Source organism: Saimiri boliviensis, chromosome 9 (genome assembly GCF_048565385.1).
Source record: "Saimiri boliviensis isolate mSaiBol1 chromosome 9, mSaiBol1.pri, whole genome shotgun sequence".
NCBI classification, from domain to species: domain Eukaryota; kingdom Metazoa; phylum Chordata; class Mammalia; order Primates; family Cebidae; genus Saimiri; species Saimiri boliviensis.
In genome coordinates this window covers 87,464,349-87,491,815 of record NC_133457.1, presented here as the reverse complement: position 1 = coordinate 87,491,815, position 27,467 = coordinate 87,464,349, and the positions used below count along the sequence as shown (strand labels likewise).

The 27,467-nt window shown below is 39.6% G+C and overlaps 1 protein-coding gene across 22 annotated transcripts in view; it reads left to right on the top strand.

Annotated features, from left to right (window-relative positions):
• Nucleotides 1-27,467, top strand: part of PLCB4 (phospholipase C beta 4) — a 396,811-nt gene that overhangs the window by 143,250 nt on the left and 226,094 nt on the right. For 20 of the 22 annotated variants that reach the window (XM_039479588.2, XM_074406257.1, XM_074406256.1 and 17 more), the window contains one exon: nucleotides 3,225-3,287. The exons of the other annotated variants lie outside the window; for them this stretch is intronic. The gene's annotated coding sequence lies outside the window, so the exon portion shown is untranslated. The remainder of the gene's footprint in view (nucleotides 1-3,224; nucleotides 3,288-27,467) is intronic. 22 annotated transcript variants of the gene reach the window in all.

The window sequence follows — 27,467 nt, the reverse complement described above, 5'->3', positions numbered from 1 at the left end:
ATTTAAGCTAGAAAAGTTTGAAGTCTTTGTTACACTGCACAAACTCACTGACATAACTGCTTTCTAACATTCTGTTTGCTTGCCAAACAATAATTTACATGTTCAGTTTTAAGTCAGACTAAAATGATCTGTTTTGGTTCAACTTTGCCCAATCATTCTTCACTTTAAAACAAAATTTAAATATTGAATATCTTGGGGGAGGACATCACATGCTAGTTTTTTTGTGTTCAGTCTGCATATAGATTCACTAAAACAGGCTAAATTCAATGCTACCTTCAAATATATGTAGGTTTTTTCCTCCTCTGAGAAATAAAAGCTTCACCCTTGGCAAAAGTTCTCCTTTGCTTTGAAATAAGACTATGTAGAACACTGTGGCATGATTAGTGGTAGTTTACAGTAAAATGTTGGTGTTTCCTTATGGCTTGAAGGCAGTTCCATATGTATGCTTTTCTTTTGTTAGGATAAAATAAAATTGGGTATTTTCCATCACAATGAATCCTCTGAAGAATCACAATAAGAATTTTTAAAGTGTGTAAATTTTACCACTTACTATGTTCTCTTGAAGAATGTGTTTTCTCATTTTTGGAAAAAACCAACTGATATTCACTGGCAAACTCATTGAAATGTAGCGTTTTTTTCTTAAAGACTGCTTTCATGAAGTATAATTTACATACCGTAGAATACACTCACTTAAAATGTGCAATTCAGTGGTTTTTAGTATTAATATATTTGTAGCATTGTGGAACTATCAACACAATCTAATCTTTGAATTTTCATTACCCCAAAAAGTAATCCCGTCTTGCTCCCATAGAGAGCCACTAGTCTGCTTTCTGTTCCAGTGGATTTGCCTGTGCTGAACATTTCATATATATGGGAACATACCATATGTGGTCTTTGTGCTTGGCTTCTTTCCCTTAGCATAATTTGTTTTGAGACAAAATCTTGCTCTGTTGGAGAGCAGTGGTACAATCTCGGCTCACTACAAACTCTGCCTCCCAGGCTCAAGTGGTTCTCCTGCCTCCGCCTCCTGAGTAACTGGGATCACAAGTGTGTGCCACCACACCCGGCAGACGGGGTTTTATGGTGTTGGCTAGGCTGGTCTAGAACTCCTGACCATAGGTGATCTGCCTGCCTTGGCCTCCTGATGTGCTGGGATTACAGGTGTGAGTCACTGTGCCTGGCCAGCGTAATTTTTTTTTTAAGTTAATTCACATTGCCATGTGTATCTGTGTTGCATTTTTGAATTGCTGGATAATATTCTATTATGTGAACATACTACCACATTTTGTTAATATGTTTGTCAGTTGATAGACGTTGGGATTGTTTATACTTGGGCTATTATGAATAATGCTGCTATGAAGTTTTACATGTAATTTTTGTATGGATATATGTTTTTATTTTTCTTGGGTGTATATCTAGGAGTAGAATTACTGTATAATACAGTTACTTTATGTTTAACCATTTGAGCAACTGGTAGAATGTTTTCCAAAGCAGCTGTATTATTGTACTTTTTCCACTAGCAGTGTACAAAGGTCTGATTTTCTTTAAATTCTTGTCAACACTTGTTATTATGTCTTTTGATTATAGCTTTCCTAGTGGCTGTAAAGTAGTGCCTCATTGTGGCTTTGATTTATATTTCCCTGATGGTTGAGCATCTTTTCATGTATTTGTATATCTTCTTTTGAGAAATGTCTGTTCAGGCCATTTGCCCATTTTTAAATTGAGTTATCTTTTTCCTGTCCAGTTCTAAGAATTCTTACATCCTCAATAAAAGTTCCTTATCGGATTTCCTGTTCTGTGGATTCTCTTTTCACTTTTTTGATGGTGTACTTTGAAGCGCAAAAGTTTTTAAAGAAGTTTGATTTATCTTTTTTTTTTTTTTTCTCTTTCGTTCTTCATGGTTTTGGTGTTATACCTAATAAACCGTTGTTCTGGTCACAAAGACAGTGCCACCCAAGATCACAAAGATTTACTCCTATGTTATGTTTACTTTTAAGTATTTCATAGTTTTATGTTTGTGATTCATTCTGAGCTAATTTTTGTCTGTGTTGTGAGGTAGGAGCCTATCTTCATTCTTTTGCATGTGAGTATTCAGTTGTCCTAGCACCGTGTGTTGAATAGACCGTCTTTCCCCATTGAATTATCTTGATACCTTTGTTGAATGAAACAGCTTTTGTTTCTATTAACACTGATACAACTCTGGGGTTTGGGATTTTGTTTGCCTATTACGGTATAAATATATTTCTTCTTTGAAAGACCAAAATACCTAGGGAGACTCACATGAACACCCCCCTCTCCCCCCCACACACACTCATGCACATAGCCCCCCACCTTTTTTTTTTCCCCTGAGATGGAGTCTCACGCTGTTGCCCAGGCTGGAGAGCAGTGGTGTGATCTCTGCTCCCTACAACCTCTGCCTCCTGGATTCAAGTGAGTCTCGTGCCTCCGCCTCCCGAGTAGCTGGGATTACAGGCATGTGCCACCACACTTGGCTAATTTTTGTATTTTTTGTAGAGCTGGGGTTTTACCATGTTGGCCAGGCTGGTCTTGAACTCCACTCCCAAGAGAAGTGATCCACTCGCCTCAGCCTCCCAAAGTATTGGGAATATAGGCATGAGCCACCACACCTGGCCACGTCTGTGTACTTCTGACACCACCTGGAACTCTTCCTCTCACTCCACCTTAAAAAGATCCTGAAATCTAGATTTCAGCCAAACCAGATATCCAATGTCAAATCCAGAATCAACATAAACAACTTAATAACAAAGACGATAAAGAAACATCCATAAAAATAATGATTCTCTTTGAAGATAGATGTAATTCTGTTATAAAAAGAGTTTTTTCCAATTACAGTTCATCTAAGGACATTTTACTGCTAATCAGGAAAAGATAATTATATTTACTTTGAGAAGGTTTTAGATAGCCTTGTTGTGCTATTGCTGCTTAATTATTTTAATAGATTAAGAGGCTGAGTGGGATATTAGCAATGAAGCGAGAGTATATCAACTCTCTTGGCTGGGTGTAGGAGTAATAATTCTGATATAATGACAGTGCATCTGTGTCATTTGTTTGCAACTTATGCCACTATTTTTTTTTCTGTTTTTCTGAACATGTTTTTAAATTTAAATTATAGATTCTGATTTTGAAGTGCAAGGGACTGTTTTTCTCCATGAAAACGTAAGTCCTTTACATTGATTTGTCTCTTGTCTATGTCTGTTTCACAGAGGACAGTGCTGCTGTGAGTTTCACAAAGTGAACATCACCTGCAGTCAGTCCAGAGCTGCCCGGTGAGTACTTTACAGACTGTGTGGAGAGTCTTTGGTTGTAGGGTTCTAGAACTTTCAGTCTGTAAGATGAATCCCTTCATTCCAGCTGATGCTGCTTCTGAAATGCCTCTCAAAACTGATTCACAAACATCTTCCCTAATGTGGCAGAGCATTAAGCAGGATCTCCCAGCACTTTCTACGTTCAAGTTTATTAATTTCACTACTAATCTTGGGCACTTTACCCTTTGCTAGATTTTCTACTTGTTTTTTGTGATAGTATTGCCTGCATTTAGTAAGCATCAGATGTTTTTGAAGTGATCATTGTTTACAGTTCTTTCTGGGGAGAACTATATGTGACTTGTTTTCAGTCCTATGCAGATTTTGCTTAAGAAGATTCCCACCAATGTGAAAAATCACAACTGTGCACATTGTCAGCAAAAATCCTCCATTTTGGGGGATCTACCTAGGGGATGATGTAAATAAATTCTTCCAGTGCTCCCCTAATGGTCCATTTTACAAACCTTTAAAGAAATGCTAAAATGGGAACTAGAAATATGCTTATATGGCTGATTTGTTTTATTATAAACTGTAACTTGCCAATACTTATATTCCAGAGCCAGAATCCTAGTGAACAGGAGACATTGTTCTTTTATAATCCCTTGATTGAATTGCTGTTTTTCAATTGCTGTTATAAGTAAAGCATTTGGACTATGTATCATTTCTTACCTTCAGCAACAAGAGTTTATTTTATAGCAGTGGCATGAACCAGCAACTTTACTGTTCCTCCCAGTAGGTCCTTCTGGAGGATCTGTTCCTACAGGTCATTGGCATTTAATGGCAGTATTTTTTTCCTCCAGTGTGTTGCATGTCATGTGAGATACTTCATTATCTTCTGGCAGTGCCTGTAGCTGATTTTCTTCCGGCCATTCAGCAAGAGGAAGGAAGAATCACACAACCTGACACTTCTCTAAGTGATCAGTGTTTAATGATGACAAGAGATATCCAGAAAGTAGATTTATTATTGAATGTTCCTACCTATTTTTAGTTAAGTGCACGCTCTTTTACTACTCCCCAAGGATGACTCATAAACCATGTCTTAGTAGGCAAAGCAGAGTTGGGGAGTGGGGGAGAATGAATAATTCTCTAAGGATTTTAAATCAGTGTGGACACATCATCTGCTTTTCACTCCTTCGTCACATTAATCTGGACTATCCACTTTCTCTATATAAGAGTTGTATTATCCTTAAATAGGTCATTTTTCATCAGCTGTATTTATAAATGGTTCCGATGATGAATTATGTGCTTAGTGAATATAATAAACACTTGATTCAAGAGTTCAAAAAAAGAACCCCAACAGAGCTCAGAAGTTTTGTTAAATATTTTAAGTTCAAAGAATAAATCCCTCTACATTAAGGAGTATAAATGTCATGCATCTAATTTTACAAAGACTTTGGATGGCCCTAGTTCCTGGGGCTGAAACATAGTACATGGGCCATGTACTCTCGTCCTCACCCAATAGGGCCTGATTAGACTTGGAGCCCCAGATATCACCTGGTGGTTGGTTGCTTATGTTAGTCTTGCCTTCCTCCCAGAGAATCCTTCCAAATGTCCCTCCATCCTCTCCTAAAAATAAAACCATTTGGCCTCTACTCTAGAATCATTCACTTGCTACATATCTTGAATTATGAGTTGTTTTTTTAAAACAGTAAACTAAAATCTGATTCTTCTATAGTATCTTCCCATCAAGGATCAGAATTGGAAACATCTAGGCTCTGGAACCTGAGCATTTCTGGTTTTGTCTTGAAATACCTGTTTTATTTCCCCATACTTCCAACAGTGAGCAAGCAACTCTGACTCCGTGTTAGTTCTTAATGTATTTTTTAGGCCCATTTATAACACATTCAGAATATGTTTTTATTCCTATAAAGGCAGAAGGTCTATTTTGGATCTTGCTTATTGTCACATTCAGTTTTGCTTTAAAAAAAAAAAATGTTGGTCAATGAACTCCTAAAATAGAATATACTCATTTAGAGAACAAAATGACTGTTTTTGGATGAATTATCTTCACGCTTGCATTGAGTGATGTTTATATTGGGAGCTTTAGGCTGGCCCTTGCTGAAGAGGCATGCCTTAGTTTAGTCCAATCAAAAACTGCTTTCGAGTTTCAGGAAAAGAAAGTAAATAACCCTTGATAACCTCTCCTGTGGTATTTTAGTTCGGAAGAAACACTATTCTTCTGAAAAACCTACCTAATGTTGGAGGCGCTTTCTTCCTTTCTAAATTATTTTAAATTGTTTTTATTAAATATTAATTATAGGCTGGGCATGGTGGCTCATGCCTGTAATCCCAGGACTTTGGGAGGCCAAGGCAGGCAGATTACCTGAGGTCAGGGGTTCAAGATCAGCCTGGTCAACATGTTGAAACCCTGTCTCTACTAAAAATACAAAAAAAGTAGCCAGATGTGGTGATGCATGCCTATAATCCCAGCTACTCGAGAGGCTGAGACAGGAGAATCATGTGAACCCAGGAGGCGGAGGTTTGCAGTAAGCTGAGATTGTGCCACTGCACTCCAGCCTGGGTGACAGACAAGACACCGTCTCAGAAAATATTTATATTAATGATATACAGAATTTAGAACATTAGTGTTAGGCACACAGCTCAGCAAACTTAATGTTTACTTTTCTTTCTTGCTTCTACTTTAGAGCCTTACTCATTGTCCTGTCTTCTCTTGCACCTTGGAGACATAGACATGTTGTGCCAGCTATTACCATATTTTTTCTTGATCTCAGATTTATGTCCTAAGGCTGCTGCAGTGCTCTTTAGGAATGAAGATACTTCTTATTAACCTGTAAATACTGCAGTTATTTCAAACTCTTGAGTCTTATAGAAGCTTTTATCCATGGTACAACAATAGCAAGCACAAAAACCTGTGGTTTCTTTCACATTTTCTTAGAGCACATTCATGTATGCCAAGAGTCGTGAGATGAGCTCTCCAGAAGCAGTCTGAGAAGAGGATTTCTGCGCAAGTGGTTTATCAAGGCAGGGCTCCCAGTAGAAACTAGTGAGTGGAGGAAGGGAAGGGAGAGGGAAGAAGCCAAGCAGGGGATGATTCAAGCAATGCGCCTGCCCCAGCCTGATCCAGGGGGCAGAGTTGGTGGGGTGCAGTGGGGAGCTCTGGAACATAATTGCTCCCTAGAGTCTGTTCCACTTCAAGGCAATGGAGCTAGGCTTTTCCAGTCCTGATCAGTCACTGTCTGTGGGCAGGTAAGAGAGGGCTGTAAACTTCCAAGCATGTCTGCGCTCTTTATCTGCAGGTCAAACAGCTTTGGGTGGTTGAAGAGAGTTTTTCTTAAGAAATGTTGGTACCATCCCTTAGAAGCAAAGCACACAAAAGCTGGGAAAGGGCACACAAAACCATTAAAGGGACCCAGTGTTATCTGGGGAGGACACTAGAGTGTCTCCTCTACCAAGCCACATACCATCTTCCTCCCTTCCTCACTCCTGCAGGCACATTTTTAATCCTTAGGCCATTTCCTGGTGTAGGTTAAGCACTTTCAGAAGCTGCATAGAATTCGTTTTCCTCCTCCGTGCCTGTAATGAGCTACTGCTTCAAAGAGCTAAGTCCTTAAGTGATTGCAGTGTTAGGAGACACCTAGCTAATTTTCAGGGAGTATAATTTCTACATATATTAGAATTTTAGAAATAGAAAACCTGACATTTCAAAGCTTTCCTTAGTAAAATCATGGATAATGATTTCAGTGCCCTGAAAGAAGAGGTGAGGATGTTGTGTGATTGTATGATTAGAGATTATTCTTTTTAGGAACATTTCTAAGCACACATGTTAACTTTATTATTTTTCATTCTCATCTCTTTTAGCCATTCTTTATTTTATTTCCTAATAGTTCACCTTTGCCTTTAAAAGTATGTTCTTTTTATAAGCTTTTAAGAGAATATATAATGTTTCCTGGGTACTTTCTATTTTGATTTATTATTTTATGTGTTATGTTGTTATGTTATATTATGTCATGTTATGTTATGTTATGTTATGTTATGTTATGTTATGTTATGTTAGACAGGGTCTGGTTCTGTGGCCTGGGCTATGTCAAGCCATAGCTCATTGCAGCCTGGAACTCCTGGGCTCAAGGGATCCTCCTGCCTCAGCCTCCTAAGAAGCTAGAAATACAAGTATGCACCACCATACCTGGCTAATATTAAAAATTTTTTGTAGAGTTGGGGTCTGGCTATGTTGACAAGGCTAGTTTGTAACTCCTGGCCTCAAGTGATCCTTCCAACTTAGCCTCCCAAGGTTCCAGGATGACGGGCATGAGCTACTGCACCCAGCCCTGATAGGTTCCTTTGATTAAGTATAGCACAAAATTTCATGGTTGTTCACCTGATATCCCAGGCCACCAGCACTGTCCAACAGAAGTGTCATGTGAAAAACAATATAATATTTCAGATTTTCTTGTAGCTTCATTAAAACAGCAAAAAGAACAAGGTTACAGCAACCTAAACTGGAGGCTAGAATGTCCAAAATCACCGATGAAATTCATTGTATTAACACTTAGCATATCCAAATAATTATTTTAACGTTTAATCAATGTAAACATTATGGGGGTTTTACCTTTTTTTTTTTTTTTTTTTGTCTACTGAATATTTTGTACTTAACAACAAATCTCAAGACTAGCCAGCCATATTTCAGTGCTTGAAAGCAGCATTTGGCTCATGGTAGCATATTGGCCAGTGCAACTTTAGAATACTGTAGAGGAACTCTGGCAAAAGGCTTTATTGTCTTTGAATAAGACTCTTTGTCCGTGCTCCGGAGTCTCCCAGCTTTTGTAACACTACTCAGTAAGGAAATGAGGCAGCACTGTGGTCCGGAGAGAGTGAGCTGATCTGTCCTTGAGGTGCTATTGCCACTTCCATTTTTGGATTTAGTGTCCTGTTGTACATGAATTAGTATTAAAACGTTTAGGTTTGGCAGCTCAGATGTCACTGATACCCTTCAAGTGTCACTTTTTAGAAGATCATGGGCCTTGAATGGAGGGTAGAATGTAGAGAAATTTTAAAGAGAAAAGGGAGGGTATTTCAATAGGAAAAAAAATCTATATGTATATAATATGTTTTGGGGAAGGATTCTAGAAAAGTTTGGGTATAGTTCTTTTATGTAAACTCATGGGGCTAGAGTGTTAAATACACAATGGAAAAGATAGAGTTAGTGGCCAGACTGATAACAGGCTCAAAGAGTTGAATTTTGCAGTACATGAAAGGAGGTATCACTATGATACAGTGTATATGATAGGACCTGTTCTGGTTATTTATTGTTATGTAAGAAGTCACTTGAAGATACAGTGTCTGCAAACAACAGCAGTCACCTATTTACCTTTCACTTTTTCTGCAATCAGGAGTTAGGGAAGGGCCCAGCCATGCCTTTCTGGCTCAGGGTCTCTCGTGCGTTGTAGTCAGGTGGCAGCTGACGCTGGAAGAGCAGGCTCCTGGTGTGGCTCAACATCTCTTCCTCTTCACGCAATCTCATGTAGTCCTCTCTATGCGGTCTCTCTTCACCGGTAGCTTCATTTTCATAGCATGGCAGCTTCAGGGCAGGGAGACAGGCTGCCTGGGCTTCAGTGTGATTATTCTGGCCGACCAGGTGGAAGCAGCATTGCTTTATGACTTGGCCTTGGAAGTCATGCACTGTCACTTCCATTGTATTCCAGTAGTCTTCTCTTATCTGCAGGGGTTATGTCCCAAGACCCCTAGTAGATGCTTGAAACTGTGTTTGGTACCGAATTCTATATATGTTATGTTTTTTCTGATAATCAAGATAGCTGCTCGTGGCTAATGAGTGGGTAGCCAGAGTGTAGGCTAAACAAAAGGATGACTTTGGATGTGAGAGATTGCATCGTGCTCCTCAGAATGGCTCCCAATTTAAAGCTTATGAATTATCTCTGGAATTTTCCATTTCGTATTTTTGTACTGTGATTTACCTTTGGTACCTGAAACCATGGAAAGCAAAATAGCACCTGCCCAGTTTCAAAGGGAGGAGACTTACGAGTTCACCTCTCAGAGACAGGAGTGTTGAAGTCACATTGTATGAAGATAATGTTGCAGCTATTTTTGGGCAATATCATCTGCCTCAGGGACCCTCTCCATTGCCACTGCTGTATGCATCTTGTCCTCCTGAGCTGTGCTCTGGGAGCGCTGCGTTATGAACAGAGCTTTCATTCTCTGGGACCCTTCTGTACAGTGGCTCTGTCTTCCCTCCTTACCTAGTAAGCTGGACTGGGCAGCCCTTAACAAAATGTAAAGTCTTCTGCTTAGGCCCTAAATGGCCAACCTTGGTGCTCTGTTTATTTTTCATTATCTTTCCTTCTTTATTGTTAGAAGAATAGTGGGCATATGCCAACCCCATCTGTTCTCCGCTCAGTTTTTATTTGTGGAGGAATTGAGACAGAAAGGGGAGAGAGAGAGCAAAAATGAAAAGGAGGGTGAATTTTCTAACCCCTTACTGGGTTTACCGAAAAGACTTGTCTTACCTTTTCCCCTAAGGATGTCCTCTCCAGAAAACAGAATTCTTTAATCTGGCCAATTGCCAGTCTTGTCTCACCATCTTTCCGTTTCTACGGTGGGTCTCTTTCACTCTGTTGCTTTCCCTGGCCAACTGGGTTTCTCTTCCCAAGGTGATTAGAAGGAAAGAGGAGAAGCATGGCACCAACACCATGACCTTTGAGAGAGAACTTCCCTAGCAGGTTGCTAAGCTCAACATTCTGCCAAATACTCTTGCCCCTGGTTTTCACAGGAAAGCCCCCTCCTTTGCCAGAATCTCATCTTTACCTCAACGTGGGCTCTGAAACCAGGTGCATAGTGAGACTTGGCTTACTTTCTTTTCTTCCTTTCTTTTGCACAATCATAACTTTCAGCTGGAAAGATTGAAATGCCAGCTGTGTAAGAGTTTAGGTGAAGTATGCTGAGTTCTGCAACTTATTTATGATGAAATGGCTTCAAAAAAGCGGATGGATGGGTAGACTGATGAATGAAGGGCTAGATAGTCGAAAAAGCTAGTAGGGTAAAATGTTCATTATAGAATCTGCCTGGTAAGTATATGGGTATACTGTTCATATATATCACATAGTATATACTTATGGTATATAAATATATATAATATTAATTTTTGTCACTTAAAATTTTTTTTTAAATGAAATGTTAGAAAAGCATTAACCATAAATTATAGTAGTGGGATATATTTGAAAACAAAATGTTCTTTTTCTGCTTAACAACTGCTTAAGGCTTGTCCTCATTTTCAGTTGAACTTTTTAAAAGGTTGTATTCGCATTGTTAATTGTTCTACCTTCAGTTTGCATTCAAGGTTTGAGGAAACTGGAAAAGATCTAACAGTCCAGTCTGGAAAAATAGTCTAAAATTCTAGCTATTTCACTTAGATTTTGTAGTTTCTTTGAGCTTGCCACATGTTGTTTGTGAGTATGCTGCTATTGAAGTCATTTTGATATTACAGTTGTTTTTCTGTGTCATTTCCTAAGGGCCTTTGTGGTGGCAACAGTAAGAACTTCTTATTCCAAAAGTAGGATTTCTTGTCTCCTTACCTGTTCCACACACTTCTGTGTTAAATTGGGCATTCTGAATCTTTCCCAGAAATGAAATACGGACTTTTCTCCCACATTGGAAATTTTTGCTTTGTTTTGTCTGCTTCTGTAAGAGAGAGGGGAAAAATAAATCCGATTCAGCTCTCTGAACTTTTTTTTTTATATTTCAATAAAATGCTTAAAATTATTGGACATTGTTGCATTTGAAAAGTTCTTAATAAATTACTATACTTTTCCAAAATGAAAAGAAGAATAGATGTCTTGTCTTTGCTGTCCTCAGGTGGGATAGGGCAGTTTGCTGAGGACTGAAGACTAAAATAAACCCTCCCAGGAGAGGAACCAGCCGGTGACCTTGGGCTGTAACCATCTTGCAGATCAGCTGCTTCATTCCTTTCCATATTTTGTGGCTTGTGGGGGGAATCAAGTGTCACAAAAGCAGGAAGAGAGCAGTTTGAGGAAGGCTTCAGACACACTGTTGGTAAAAGTGTTGATGTGATCTCCTGACCCTTTCCGTATGGCTGGAGGACTGGTGGCTTTACGCGACCATTCAGGTAGCTGGGAGGAAGCAATCCTCCTGTGAAAAATAAGCTGCAAGAAACTGTTTCAACAGTACTGTTTTTTTTTTTTTTAATATGCCCCACATAATAATAAAGGGGTCTAGAATTTGGATAGATGCTGTTACATTTTTGTGTTGGAGATATGTTAAAGAATCCATACTGATCTAATGGAAAAATAGAAGTTAACCCACTCCTCTGAGCCATTAGACGTTTACTGAAAAACTGAATGATGGCTCTTGGTGACTTTTAAATGGGTTACTTGACTGGATACATCACAGTGTGGTGGGAAGAATGTGAGCTCTGAAACCTGGGACCTTGGTTGTCCCATCTGTAAAATCAGCACAGTATCACCCTTTTCACTGGTTTTGAAAGTATTGACAGGGAGATGGTGAATATATTGGACTTGTCTTATTGCAGAGACTCAAAGTCTTTATCCCCATTATCTTTCCTTTCCTGTAGATGCTGATATTCTAAAACAGGACTGTTTCATGGGGCTCAGAACTAATTTCTAGTTAACTCACTTATTTTTCCTCCTCCGTGGGCTTCTGCCCTTTCTTCTGTACAAGTAGAAGGGAATTAAGAGTCTGCAAGGCACTGGTGTTGAGGGGCTCAGGGTATCATATTATTCTCACTTTGGGACCCTTTCCCTACCTAATGGTGCTCTGCAGCTGGGACTTCACACAGTGACATTTCTGTGGATTCTAATCATTTTACCTTCCCATTAACAGTAGTGAGTGTTGTGATTTCTTCACATCCTCACCAACACTTATTTTCTGTTTTTTTTGTTGGCTTTTTAAATTAGAGCTTTCTTAGTGGGGATGAAATGGTCCCACCTTGTGGTTTTGCTTAATATTCCCTAATGACTGATGCTGTTGTTCACCATTTTACTTGCTTGCTGATCATTTATATCTCTTCTCTGACCTTTGCCCATTTTTAAAGTGGGTTGTCTGCTTTTTGTTGTTGTTGAGTTAGTTGTAAGAGTTTTTTTTGTATGTACTGGGCACTTGATCCTCTTCAGATATATGACTTGAAGATATTTGCTCCCATTCTACAGGCTGTCTTTTCATTTTCTTAACAATATTTTTGATACACAAAAGTTTTCAATTTTGACAAAGTCAAATTTATCTTTTTTGTTGTTGTTGTTCCCACTTGTCATATGTAAGATCTGTTCATATTTTTTTGTTATATTTAAGAATCCAAGTTTATGAAAAGTTACCCTAAGATTTACCCTATATGTTTTCTTCTAACAGTTTTATGAGTTTAGCTGTTATGTTTAGATCATAGAGCCATGACTAATTACCATGTGAGGTAGGGGTCTAATTTCATTCATTTGCATGTTGTTGTTTAGTTGCCCCAGCACCATTTATTGCAGGAACTATTCTTTCCAAGATTGAATGATCTTGGCATCCTTGTCAGGAGTCCATTGGCCATAGATATGTGAGTTTATTTCTTGATTCTCAATTCCATTGCTTTGTTCTATATGCCTATACTTACATCAGTAACACACTATTTTGTGTGTGTGTGTGTGTGTGTGTGTGTGTGTGTGTATGTATGTGTGTTTACTGTGTCTTTTGCAGTAAGTTTTGAATTCAGGAAATGTGAGTCCTCCAACTTTGTTCTTTTCCATAATTATTTTGGCTACTCGGGGCTCCTCTTGAAGGAAGAGTTTTATTTTATAAATAAAAAAGTAATACCTTTATTTTGTTTTGTCCTGTAGTGATTTTTAAACTATGGTATTACAGCTCAGGAGAAAGCAGCAACTCCAGTGAATAATCATGTGATTGTGTATGGGGTTATTACAGACATGCTACAATCCAAGGGCCTCTCTTGCTTAAAGTTTTACATTCTAGAAGCTCTGGAAACCTTGATGAGAACTGCATCAGTGATATTCAAAGCAAAGCCAGTGCACAGACTGCTAAGTTAAAGCTGCTTGTTAGAATTCCAGAGGGCCATATTCCAGCAGCCTTTTGGAAAAGAGCAAATGTATGAGCTTCTCATTTGCAGTGATAACTAGACATAGTTCTGATTTATGCATATGTTTGCCTGTACTAGTTATTGTCTTCAGTTATAGAAGCAATGCTGAAACCAACTTTCTCTTATATAAAAGAAAGCTGTGATGCAGGCATCAAAATCAGGAAGAAATCAGAATTGTGACAGAGAGTAAGGAAGAAGGCAGGTGATTTTGCTGTGATGAGTCACATTTGTTTCCAGTGTGTTTGACCTCTAGACTATTCCTTTTTGAGTAGAGAAGACTGTGTAGGATTTTTCTTTTGAAAAGAACTTTTAGCTGTGAATCCTCAGCAACTGCTCTTTAAGCACTTCCAGATGGTCTTTAAAGTCCTCATCTAATGGAAGTTGAGAGATTGCTCCTGAGGGTTAGGGGGAGGGGATAGAAAACTGCTTTAACTACTGGATACCTTGATAATGGGAAGTTATAAGAAGGAGACACATGTGTTTTTCAGCATACCCTCATCAAAATACTATTAGAAGCAAGTACATATGTGTGTTTATGTGTATATGTGTGTTGATGTGCGTATGTGTGTTTATGTTTGTATGTATTAGACACTCATGAGCCTAGAGCACGGAGTGAAACATGTCAGTAACTGTAATGGGAGAACTTCTTGGAACTGACAAACTAAAGGAGGTAGAAAGAAATGGGCTAAGGCAAAAAGGCCCAGGGTCATCTTCGTGGGTAGAGAAAGTTGACTTCCCAGCCCATGCAGAGCTTCCTAAAGCTGAGATGGAGAGAATGCTGAGAAGTAGATTCCTAAGAGGCAGCTGATGTCAACAGGCTTAACTTGGGGGCTAGCCAGAACTCACCACTAAGGTCCTTGGTCTTCATGGTTTGGCAGGAGCTTTTGGCATCACTATGAGGATAACATTCTCATCTGGTGCAAACAAAAGGAAACAAACCCCATGCTCTTAGAGAGGGCCTAAGACATAGTGAGTGTTCAATAAATGATAGCTCTTATTTTTGTTTAATATACAAAATCTGTGTTCTTAAGGGTCATCCCATAAAGCAGCCTTTTTTTAAGGATCTCCAGAGGAAATGTGGACGGAAACCTCCTGCCTAATTCATCCACTGTGAGAGTTTGTTTACCTGTGGGAGTGGCAGTACTAACAAGAAACTCTCATTAAACGGGCAGAATAAAGCTCCTTTTGGTGGATGTGTGCTTTCAGATCTATTACAAGTGTGAGCAGTTGTCATTTCTTAGCCACTAAAATTGCTACAGAAATTCCAAAAACGAAGGATATTAGGATGAGGTGCAGCCAGCAAAAGGTCACACGTCCCCTGCTTGTGCTCAGTGCCTTTCACGGAGGTTACTGTGCAGTGTGGAAGGTCAGTAACCAAAATGTATGCTGCAGGGAGAAACACCAAACAGCCAACTGGGATTCCCTCTCAAGGTGACATGGGAGGTAGAAGTTTTACCTCTTTACGCTGTCCCAAGATGTGGTGAACTTATTCATATATATTTTTTACTTTATTTGGTACCTCTCAATTAATTTAAAAATGGTTTTTTACAATAAATCTGGGTTCTTTGTGTTTGAAACTTTTTTTCTTCAAATTTTAAGTTCAGGGATACATGTGCAGGATGTGCAGGCTTGTTACATAGATAAATACGTGCCACAGTGGTTTGCTGCACAGATCACCCCATCACCTAGGGACTAGGCCCAGCATCCGTAAGCTATTCTTCCTGACGCTCTCCCTCCCCACATCCCTTGCCCCCTAACATTTCTTTTGAAGGTTAAAAAGGAATTATCAGAGTGATTACCAGGGAGGAAAATGCTGGGAAATATATTACACTTTTTTTCCCCCCACAAGTAGTGAAAATCAGCTAGGGCTGAAAAATACCACAGACTGGATCACAGTTCTAGAAGCCAGAAGTCCAAGATCAAGGTGTTGGCAGGTGTAGTTTCTTCTGTGGCCTTTCTCCTTGGCTTGCAGATGTCTGCTTTCTCTCTGTGTCCTCACGTGGTGTTTGCTCTGTGCACTCACATTCCTGATGCCTCTTTTTGTGTCCAAATTTCCTCCTCTTATAAAAACACCAATTACATTGGATTTGGGCCTACCCAAACAGCCTTATTCTAACTTAATAACCTCTTCAAAGATACAGCCAAATACAAATGCAATCATGTTCTAAAGTACTGGGAGTTAAAGCTTCAAAATAGACATTTGAGGGCAGCGAGGGATACAAGTTTGTCCATAATAGGTAGTATGGGGTAAAGGAGAACATAGATAAAGCAGGAACTAAGAGCTAGAAAGTGGGTCAATAGTCAGGGTCATGAAATTAAGGAAGTTTTAGGAGGGAAATCTGTAGACTGATTATGGGAAATAAATGATTTTCCTGACTGATCGATTTCTCAGTTAGCTTTTACTGAATAACAGACTACCCCCAAAATTCAGTGGCTCAAAACAGTAGCTCCTCATTTAGCTCACAATTCAGTGGGTCAGCAATTTCAGCTGGCCTTGATTGGGAAGTTCTCCACTGGGCTCACTGATGGGTCTCTGGTCAACTGCCAAGGGCAGTTAGGGTGGTCTTAGCTGGCATGGCTCATTTCTTCTCCATGTGTCTCTTGCCTTCCAGCAGAGCAGTTTGGGCTTGTTCACATGACAGCCACAAAGTACCCAGAGTGCAAGAGCAAAACCATGCCATCATTTCTGCCACAATTCTATTGGCCAAGGCAAGTCACAGGCCAGCCCAGATTCAAGAGGTGAGGAAATAGACCTTTTCAGGTGATGGCTTGGGATACCAGGAATATTTGACTGTAACAGTCCTGTGGCCTTGTGTATTATATTAATAACAGACTTTGCTTATACTCATCAATCAGAAAATAACAATCTGGAAAGGAATTACAAGCGTATTTATTTGTGGGTGGAAGTTCTTTATTGCCAAATTTGGAGAAATAGTTTAATCAGAACATGTCTTACAGTGCTGGTTGTCTTTTGTTTTCCTGTGTTGCTTTGTCTATCCAGAGCACTGGGAGAGATCCTAGGAGAACTCCGGGTGATAGTTCCCTTTTCTTCCCATATCCTACTTTGAATGAAGCCTCTGTGGATGAGGTGGCCCAGGGGAAACCTCCAGCTTTTATCTTGTGGGGTCAGGTCTCATGAAGCTCTTACAAGATAACTGGGTTTTGGGGGTCTTGTGTAGGGGGATAACTTAAGATAATTCAGCCATAACATCTTATATGGGAGATTATGCTGCATATAAACCCTTTTGGAGAGAGCTGCCACCTTCTTGCCATAGTCACTAGTCCTTGGTATTCACATGGGGCTCTGTTAAGGGAGACCCCCATCTAATTAGTTCTGGTGTTATATAAAATAATGCTGTATATAGCAGTACTCCTTAGCCTCATTGTGAGATAGTGCACTGAATTTCTATGGAGGTGGAGAAGAACATATTAGCATCTTACAGGGCAGAGAGAGGAAACTGGTGTGTAGAGTGTGAAAATTTCAGTATTAAAGTTTTATATTTGGAAAGCAACCATAAAATACTTTTAGTACATTTACATAAAAAATATCTTGGCAGATTCTTATCTGGTTAAACGTTTACTTACCATATGATGCAGCAATTTTACTCCTAGGTTTTATTCTGCAGCAATTTTACTCCTAGGTTTTATTTCCCAAGAAAATGAAAACTTCCCTCCACACAAAGACTTGTAAATGTATGTTTGTAGCAGCTTTAGTCATAATAGCAAAAACTAGAAACAACTAATTATCCACCAACAGGTGATGGATAAAAAAGTTATGATGAATGCATGCAATGGAGTACTGCTTAGCAACAAAAAAGGAACAGGTCATTGATTCAAAGAACAACTTGGATGAACCTAAAAATCATTCTGCTGGGTGAAAGAGGCACCTCACAAAAGGATAAATGCTGTGTCATTTAATTTATAGAATGTTCTCAAGCAGGCAGATGTAATCCATAGTGACAGAAAGCAGATCAGTGGTTGCTTACATCAGTGGTTGCTTACATGTGTGGGTTGAAGGAGGGTGATGACAGAAGGGTCCAAGAAACTTTTGGGCTGATGGGCAAGGCTCTAATATCTTAATTGTGATGCTAGTTAACAAGGATACGTTTTATTGCATATAACACATACCTCAATAGGTTTGGCAATTTGGGAGGAATTGTCCATGTTTCTTGTAATACAAGACATTATTATCCTAGAACAATATAAAATCTTTATAGTCATCAAAAGGGAACATGGGTTTGATTAAAGATTAGAGCTCTTATCTGCCTTTAGGTCAGGGATTATTTATTTGTCTCTAAAATGTCCATTGTTGAAAACAGTGGGCAGGAACAAGCAAGAAAACTGTTTAGAGTTTCATATTATATACCTGGGTCATATGACTAAGCCAACATCTTATAAACTGAAACCAAATTTTGGGAATTCTTCAACAGAAATATAGAAATTTCACTCATTTAGTTCAATGATGGTCATATTATATACCTGGGTCATATGACTAAGCCAACATCTTATAAACTGAAACCAAATTTTGGGAATTCTTCAACAGAAATATAGAAATTTCACTCATTTAGTTCAATGATGGTAGCTACAGCTGGGTAAAGTTAATAGGTAATTTTCAACATTTGATGCAGTGCAAGGGTCTAAAGATCAGGTTTATGATTTATGTCAACCAAATATTATTTCTGTGATGAAAACTGAGTGGTAATAGTGGGTAAATTTTTATATATGCGATCGGAGTTCTGGAAGAGACAAAAGTAAATAAGAACAGGAGAAAAATAGTCCCTTAGAATTATCTGGAAATGTTTAATCTGGTCATGCAGAACTTGCCGCTAAAGTCCTATTTTGGCCTGCTCACTCTCCAGTAGTTTAAAAGATAAAGCTGAGAGAAAAATTATGTTTGTCATATGTTTATTTGGGTTGAATGCTTGATGTCACTTAGTAAGAGCAACTTCTTTGCTTTTAGCATCAAAGAGTTTATTAATTCCCAGTTGTCACTCATTCCCCAGAGTGCTAGAGACAGTGATTTATATTGTCAAAAGCTGGCAATACCAAAACGGAAGGTTTTACTTCTTATGCCAAATTATAATCTACTTGAAATGACTCAAATGTATCTCATTTTCATTTCATTTTGATAATCCAAAAATGAGTTTCATATTTCATCTTCTTAATGTTTTAATGTTAAATGATAGTTATGCTGGCCTAGAAAACTTTATGTTTCCCTCCTCATTAGTGTTTAGTCCGTTTTTTGTATTTTTTTTAATCATTTGTTCATTTATTTAGCAAACATTTATTGAGTGTCTGCCATTCACCAAGCACTTGTTCTAAGTACTTGGAAGAGAACAATGAACAAAGACACATCCCTGATCTTATAAAGGAATATTTTCTAATAGAGGGAAATAGATAGCAAAGAAGTAAACACATGAAAGAACAGGATAATTTCATCTAGTGATAAACATGAAGCAAATAAAATAAAGTGGTACAGTAGAGGCTATGGCAGGATAGGTGATTCATTTGGATTTATGGTCAAAGAAGATTGTATTATGAAGGTGACGTTTGAGCTTAGATCCAAATGATGAACAAGAGCCAGAAATGTGAAGAACTAAGAGTAGAACTTTCTAGATGGAGGGAACACTAAGTAAGGTTGCTTCTAAGTGAGGTTGCCAGTAAGTTTGAGATGAACTTATGTTTAACTATCAGTGGCCAGTGGGGAGCAAGTGGTGGATAAGTCAGAGGGACAGACAGCAGCTAGATGCATGGTCACCTTTAGACCTTTGTAGGAAGGAGTGTTTTAAATTGTTGATGTTTCTTATTTGTTTTTGTTTTAAATGGGATGGGAATTTATGGATAGGCACACTCTGATTTCTATTTTAGAAAAATCACTGTTGCAGTGGAAAATGAATTGGGAGTATACAGTTGGAGATAAACTGGAAGAGAAAAAGCCAGTTAGGTGGCTGTTGGATTACCACAAGACTAAAGGCTCACACCAAAGCGCAGGAGGAAATAAGCAAGTTTGGGAACTCTTTTGAAGCCACGTCAGTAGCAGATGAGTTGGATACAGATGGTGAGGTAAATAAAAAAATGGCACTCAGGATGACTCTCAGGGTATCAGATTGAACAATAAGTGGGAAATTTCCTGAGATGGAAAAGACTAGAGGAAAAATAAGGATTCAAAAAATCAAATGTTCTGCTTTCAGCTTTAAAGCTTTATATGCTTATTGAGTGTTTGAGTGGAAATGGCAAGTAAGCAGTTGGATATGTGAGCCTGGAGCAGTCAAGCTATTAGAACTGAGGATGCAGAAGTTAGTAATGGAAATTGAGATGGTCTTTAAAGCTTTGGGGCCATCTGTGATCATCTAGGAAGATAAAATACATAGAGATGGATCATTCAAACATGTAGAGCTTAAGCAAACCAAAAATGGTTAGGATTGTGGACAAGGGGCTGATGAGGTCAGGAAAAACTTGGAGATTGTAGAATCACTGTCACTAAGAAAAAGAACGTTTCAAGAAGGAGAGCGTGATTCATTGGGTCAAATGCTGTCAAGATGATCAATGGAGTCAGAAAAGTCATGGTTGAATTTCACAACCCGGAGATCACTGAGGGCCGTGATGAGAGGGAAAAACTCTAATTGGATTGGGCTGAGGGAAAGGGAAGGTGAGGCACTGAGGTCTTCATAGGTTGACACTTGTAAGATGTTAGGTTAGGGGTAATTTTACCATTGAAAAAGGGCATAGGAAGAAGAGGCTGGTTCTTTGAGGCTACTATATGACATAATCATTTTAGAGAGTAGAAACGTGTAAATATCCCAAGAGGCGTTATTGGACAATGCTTGAGTGTTCATTTGAGATTTGTCCTCATGCATTAAGTAAAGGCCAGTTTATTTGGCCATCAGTTTTCTCCAGCCAAAGCACGGTAGGGTCAGTGGAGTGTAGGTCTCAGTTTGGCCATTGTTGGACTTGGAGTTCTAATAGTAGAGAAGAGGACAGTGAATGGGCAGGGAAGGAGTGCCTGCATCTGATTTTGAGAGGAAGTACAGTTGCTGCTGCTGATGGCATCTAGCAAATGCACATAGGCATAGTTGACTGAAGTTGAGTGGACAGAAATACCACTAGAAGTTAAAAAGTCAGGGGTCTTGACATCACTTTTGCTTCTGTTAGGCCCTAAATGTTAAAATGTATTAATCCATAGTATTACAGAAAAATGTGTAATAGTGTCTAAGTTCCCTTTGACTGTAGTTGATATAAACTGACTCTTTTTCTGTAGTGGACAGCAAACCATCCATATTATAGCCTCAGGCATCTGGAAAGACTGGTTTCTTTCCAAATCTCACTTTCAAAAATCCCAGAGAAGACAATGACTAGCTCAGCATTGATTGTGAGGCGTGTGCAGCAGCAGTCAGCTCTGACTGGCAAAGTTCTCAGATGTCAAAGTGGGTTCTTGGGCAGATAATTCTGTAAATGCCCCCTGCAGACAACAGCTGGTTTACATCATTAGGTGAGTAAGAAAGGCCCAGGCAAAACACACTTCATGAACCACCTCTTATTGAAGAGGGATGAATGTAATTTAAGCTCCACAGTCATTGTTTTTGGCATCTTCATGAGCGGTCTGGATCTTGTTATTAACTTACCTTTCCGGTTCAGCTCAGCAGGAAACTTAGCAGGCTGTGATGGTCTTTATCTATTCCAGGCCAGATGTCTTTGTTGCCTAGATGCCTTGGCTTGTCTGCGATTTGTTTGTTTATAAGAGTTGTACAGGTCTTAAGGCAATAGCTTACTGGATATTCAGGAAGTAAATGCACTCACATGACCTGATAAACAGGACATTCCCAATATTCAGGATCTCCCTTCAGGACCTTCCGTGGTCACCATCCCTTTCCCAAGCATAATCTCTTTCTTGACCTTTTATACCTTAGATTAATTTTGTCTCTTGATGTTTTGATGTTTGCACAAGAAAATCTGGTTGTGGTAAGCAGGTACCCTGGCACAGATAAAACCAAGAGTGTTTAAATGACCTGTAGTTTAGTGGTTCCTCCAAGGCCTGAAATTCTTGCTGCTCTCCCCACCTCCAACCCCCGCCTCCCGGAACAAGGAATAATAACCTTCTGGCATAAAGCACTGCTTTACCCTCAAAGGCTTCTTCTTACATAATTATGTAATGATATAAATTGATAGGACACAGGTTCTTTCAGGCCTTTCCTTGTGTGTGTGTGTGTGTGTGTGTGTGTGTTTGTGTATGCATTTTGCAAATATGACTCTCAGAAACATTCATAACAAGAGTCCTGCAGAGAAGAGCCTATTTAGTCTGAGCCTAATTGCACAAGGCTGTGTTTAATCTTTCGTGTGTGTGTGTCTGTAATGGAGACCTCTCTCCTGATAAAGGTAACAGATGCTGATTTTTAAGTGCTCTCTGTCCTTCTGCAACAGAGCAGGGCTGGGAGATGTCAGACACCAAGGCAGGGCTTTCCTGGATTCATTTTGGATTGATGGGAGAGGCACTTATTTTAGACAAGCAGGAGCATTCTACATGAGTTTCTATGGAAACTAACAATGTCAGATGAGATCAACAGCTGAATGCTATTTCATCCAAAGGCAGCTTAGGTTATGTGATTTTGGATAAAAGTTGGCCTGTAAGAAACAAAGGAAAAGATGATTTCTTTCATGGGAACAGACAACTGAAATATGATTTATTTACCCAGCCACATACACATTACTCTTGTTATGTGTTGGCCACGTAGGACATCATGACACCTATGTGATAGGTTTAATTCTAGTAACTTCTCTAAATGATACCTTCATGATACTGTGTCACAGAAATACAGATTGTGGAATAATGTGACACTCCCACAGGTCTGCAGAGAGAATGAATGAAAAAAGACAAAATAAGAATTTTTAAAAATGGACTTTCCTGTATTATACTTTATTTTTCCTCACTTTTCTTCACTGTTCTATTTATTGTGGTATAATTCACTTGTGGGAAAAATGCACAAATCCTAGGTCAAAACTTTTCATATGTAATATACCTGTGTCACCACTTCCCAGATCAAGATGTGTGTGTGTGCATACCTATGTTTAAATGACTTTGTGCTTGTCACACATACCCACATCCCCCACCCCACCCCCATATATCCTAACATTTATTAGCTGCAGCATAAGATAACCAAAGTGAAGTTATTGGACTACAGATGGGTGACGAAGAATTGATTAAAGCAGCAATGGCCCTGAATGAAATGCTACTAAGTTTGGACTTTTTCTGGTAGGAGCTTGCTTCTCAAGGTATTGTCCAAGGACTGGTAGCATCACTAAGGAGCTTGTTAGAGATGCCAGATCTTGGGTTCCACTTGATCTATTGCCTCAGACTCTTTGGGACGAGGCTCAGCAATCTGTGTTTTCACAAAACTGCCAGGGATTTTTGTGCACACTCAAGTTTGAGAAGCGTGACACTAGACCACAGCTCCCGAAACATAAACCAGTAGTGCTGCCAAAGTTTGCACAAGAAAAGAAGAATTTTAAGTGGTGTTAATAGATGCTTTGCACAGAAGTGAAATGCTGAACTAAACACAGACACTTTTCTATACGATGATGTTCTCAGAACCCAGAGTGTCCTGATATAGATTTTAAATCCCCCAAGGGGGTTGTAGTATGCAGTGCTATCCAAATTATTTTTTTGTGTGTGAAATCTTTTATTTTTTCTTTCTTAGTATTTTAAATAAGAACCAAGGATGGAATTAATGTTGCTTGGTACATTGGAGATACACCATGGTGGGCAGTGACAAGGCAAAGAAAGTTTTGCATTAGGAAGGGAATGGAGTAGCATGATGAGATCAGTGCTCACAAATAATCACTTTGAGGCATGCAGGTTTAGAAGACTGGGCTGGTTGGGGGATAGGGACTGCAAAAGAACGAAATGATTAACTCAGACATCCCTAGGGAGACTCTGGAGTTTTCCAGGTGACAGCACCAAGCAGCTAGATTAGAATGGTGATTCCAAGAAGTATGGAGGTATGGCTATTGTAGGAAGAACTAGGCTGGATGTGGTGGCTCACGCCTGTATTCTCAGCACTTTCGGAGGCCGAGGAAGGCAGATCACCTGAGGTCAGGAGTTCAAGACCAGCCTGGCCAACATGGTGAAATGCTGTCTTTATAAAAAAAAAAAAAAAAAAAGAACTTGGTGCCTATGGATATGGTGCCAGCATGCAGTAATTTAACACTGAACTCTGAAGGAGTTCTGTTGTCACTTCAGTACTAGCAAACATCTCATGGCCCATGAACATGGTTTCAGAAATAAGTAGTCCTTTGCTAGAGGTTACTGCCTGGTCAGTAGGTGCAGGCTGCTGCGCAGGTGTGCACTGTGGAGGAGGAAGTAGAGATGACACCTCTGAGGGACACCTTTATCCATATGTGGGTGTCATCCTGCAGCACAGCAGGAGCACTGGTGAACAGCATAGCCTTTGATCTCCAAATTCAATCTTACCATTTGAGTCCTTTCTGAATCCTTTCTGAGATCACACTGTCACCAGGCAAGGGCACCTTTCTGGGTGGCTGCTGTGTGGACTGATTTTGATACCACAATACCTGTGTCTGTGATTTTCCAGGGCATAAAAGGAAAATGGACATTGTTAACAGTTCCTCATTACTGAAGCTTTTAGTACAATTTTCCATGCTATAAATAAACGGCGTTATTCAAAGACAATTAGGTTATATTTGAGAAACTTTCTGATTTGTCTCAAAAAGTGCCCTCCTGTGCCTCTGGATAGCCAGCTGGGCCTATGTTGAATAATTATTCACTTGGGAAAGTATAACATTTTCGTTTTTTTTTTTTTTTTTTTTTTTTTTTTAGACGGAGTTTCGCTCTTGTTACCCAGGCTGGAGTGCAATGACGCGATCTCGGCTCACCGCAACCTCCGCCTCCTGGGTTCAGGCAATTCTCCTGCCTCAGCCTCCTGAGTAGCTGGGATTACAGGCACGCGCCACCACGCCCAGCTAGTTTTTTGTATTTTTAGTAGAGACAGGGTTTCACCATGTTGACCAGGTTGGTCTCGATCTCTCGACCTCGTGATCCACCCGCCTCGGCCTCTCAAAGTGCTGGGATTACAGGCTTGAGCCACCGCGCCCGGCCTACCATTTTCATTTTTTAATAAGAGTAATGTATGCACATGTAATGAGGTAGATCACTTCCTGCACCCCCACTTAACTTTTTGGAGGAGATCACTGTAGCCATTTCTGTTTTTAATTCTTGTGGTGGTCATCTAAGTCTATACCTATAATATCTATATATTATATAGACTATGAGCTACATAAATATAGATCATAATCTGTAATCTAAGTTAAATCTTCTGTCTACCAGTACTCAGTTGATTAGTTTTGATATTAGCTATTGATTTACTTTAATTAATAAAGATTTATATAAACTACAATCTTGATTTTTTTGATACTTACCTATTTATAGTTCTTTCTGTGGCCTGTGTTAGTGTAAATAGCATTTTTCTGTTTCTTACTCCTCTAACATTTGAAGGTCTATCTTGATTCCTTACCATGTAAAATGATGGTGTTTGTTCTGCTATCCCTTCTTGAACTTTCTTCCTTTTACCCCCACTTCTTAGCAGTCTTCTTTCACATTGTCAAGTATCGAAGCATTTTCTTTGTTTTATTTTTTCATATCTTACATCATGATAGTCTTCCCATGTCATTATAGAGTGCATTATAAACTGGATTTCAATGGGTACATCGTGTAGGGCAGAAAAAGCAGTATCTTTTCCACATCTGTCTCATGGTTCATGGCTGACCTCCCTATAACAAAGACAGATTAACAAGAGAAAAATGTGACAAATTTATTTAACCAAAACTTTCTGTGATATAGGAGTCTTCGGGGAATGAATGACCAAGTATCCAGGGAAAACTATGTTTGTGGACAGTTGTGCACAAGTATGACTGAAGGATGGAAGGGTACGATATCATGGGATGTATTAGTCAGAGTTCTCAAGAGGGAAAGAACTGACAGGATAGAGTTATGTATATAGAAAAGGGAGTTTATTAAGGAGCATCGACTCACACAGTCACAAGATGAAGTCCCACAATAGGCCATCTGCAAGCTAAGGGGCAAGGAAGCCAGTTGGAGTCTCAAGGCCTCAAAAGTAGGGAAGCTGAGAGTGCAGTCTTCAGTCTGTGGCTAAAGGCCTCAGACCCCTGGTAAACCACTCTGTAAGTCCAAGGGCCCAAAAGCTGAAGAACTTGGAGTCCAATGTTGGAGGGCAAGAAGCATCTAGCATGGGAGAAAGATGAAGGCCAGAAGACTCAGCAAGTCTGCTCTTCCATCTTTTCCTCCCTGCTTCATTCTAGCTGTGCTGGCAGCTGATTAGACAGTGCCCACCCAGATCGAGAGTGGGCCTGCCTCTCCCAGCACACTGACTCAACTATTAATCTCCTTTGGCAAAACCCTCACAGACATTCCTAGGAACAATACTTTGCTTCCTTCAATCCAGTCAACTTGACAGCATTGACTCAGCATTTAACCATCACATAGTGAGAAACTGGGGTGAACTCAGCAAGGCCTGTTTGTTTAGATTCTTGGTGTCTGTGTATAGAGGAACAGCCCTCTGGAATGAGGGTCTTATGGCCTACTTTCAGGGGAGGTAGGTCGAATAATCTTTTAAGACAGTGCTTCAAGGGAGAGAAGTGAGAGAGGGTCAGAGAGTGACCTCCAGGTGCCGTATTTTGGGGTAGCGTGTTCTGAGCCAAAAAATAATACCTAGTGTTAAGTAGGTCTCATAATTTTTGTAACCTCACTATTTCTCTCTGCTCACCTTCTGCCTAGTTTGCCCTTTCATTCTCTCTGTAACCCTAGTGTACTGTAAGTAACTTTACAACTTCAGCCTTCTAGCCTGTGCGTTTTTGGTGACCATTATTGTCTTCTATGCTGTGTCTGAGCTTGATTTTTTTCCTCCTCTCCCCTGTGCCAGCTCTAAGCCATGCCCACTGCAGTCCCCTCTGGCATATTCTGGTTTGTAGCTTTCCCTACTTTAGTCTCTGATCGCACACTTGTCCCTGCTTTTATGGTCTCTACCGTCTTTTCTTTTCTTGGCCCTTTCTCTTCTCTTTGGTTATCTGTCAGTTAGTTCTCTTTGTTACTCTCTCTTATTTCACTGTTGGGAGGCTGAGAGGGAAAGGAGAGGGGGAAGAGGAGTAATAAACACAGGAGTTCAGTCCAGCAACCCCAGCCACTTAGGTAAACTGTTGTCGGCTCTGATGGATCATGGTACACATCAGAGCTTTGTTACTGCATTTCCTGGTGGTAGCAGAGATTTCAATTGTTTCATTTGCAGAAATCCTATCTAATACATTGAATCAGTTATATTTCTTCTTCAATTCTCTGTCTCCAATGGTTTAGAAGGAAAGAGACCTAAGGAAGGAATATTTAGGCTCAGTTTTCTTTGAAATATATGTAAAACAGGAAGTAAATGAAAAACAAATTTGTAGTGGGTTTAAGTTTATTGCTTAGCTACAAAGGAAAGGCTTACTTGAATGAAGCTTCTCTGATTTCTTTGTTACTAGTAATGATTTTATGGCTGGGGTAAATACTGTCACCTCTCTCCCCTTTCTCTATTTATCTTGCCCGTTTACACACCTCCCTTGCACTTCCTGCTGACAGAGAAGCTGAAATCAGCAAATCAGTCTGTAGATCTTTTTTTTTTTATTCCTCTAATGGCAAAACGGTAACAACACATGAATGCATGTGTACACACACACACACACACACACACACACACACACACTCAAAACCACATAAGAGAAACCAGTGAACCAAAAGCAGAATGGGAAACAAAATTGGCACAGCATAAAAGAAAAGGAAATGAAAGAACTGTGATTACTGTTGACCAACACTGAATATGATTGTCCAAGTCAGGATACTTGTGCGATGAATCACCAGATACATTCAAGATTATGTCTAGAGTAGCAGTGGAAATAGGAGGCTTTAAGCCAAGGGCATACCCTGGAGGAGCCAAAATAGGGAGAGCTCCTTCTCTAGAGAGCAGGTTATGGGAAAGCAGGCAGGAGCCTGGACAAAGTGAGTAGAATCG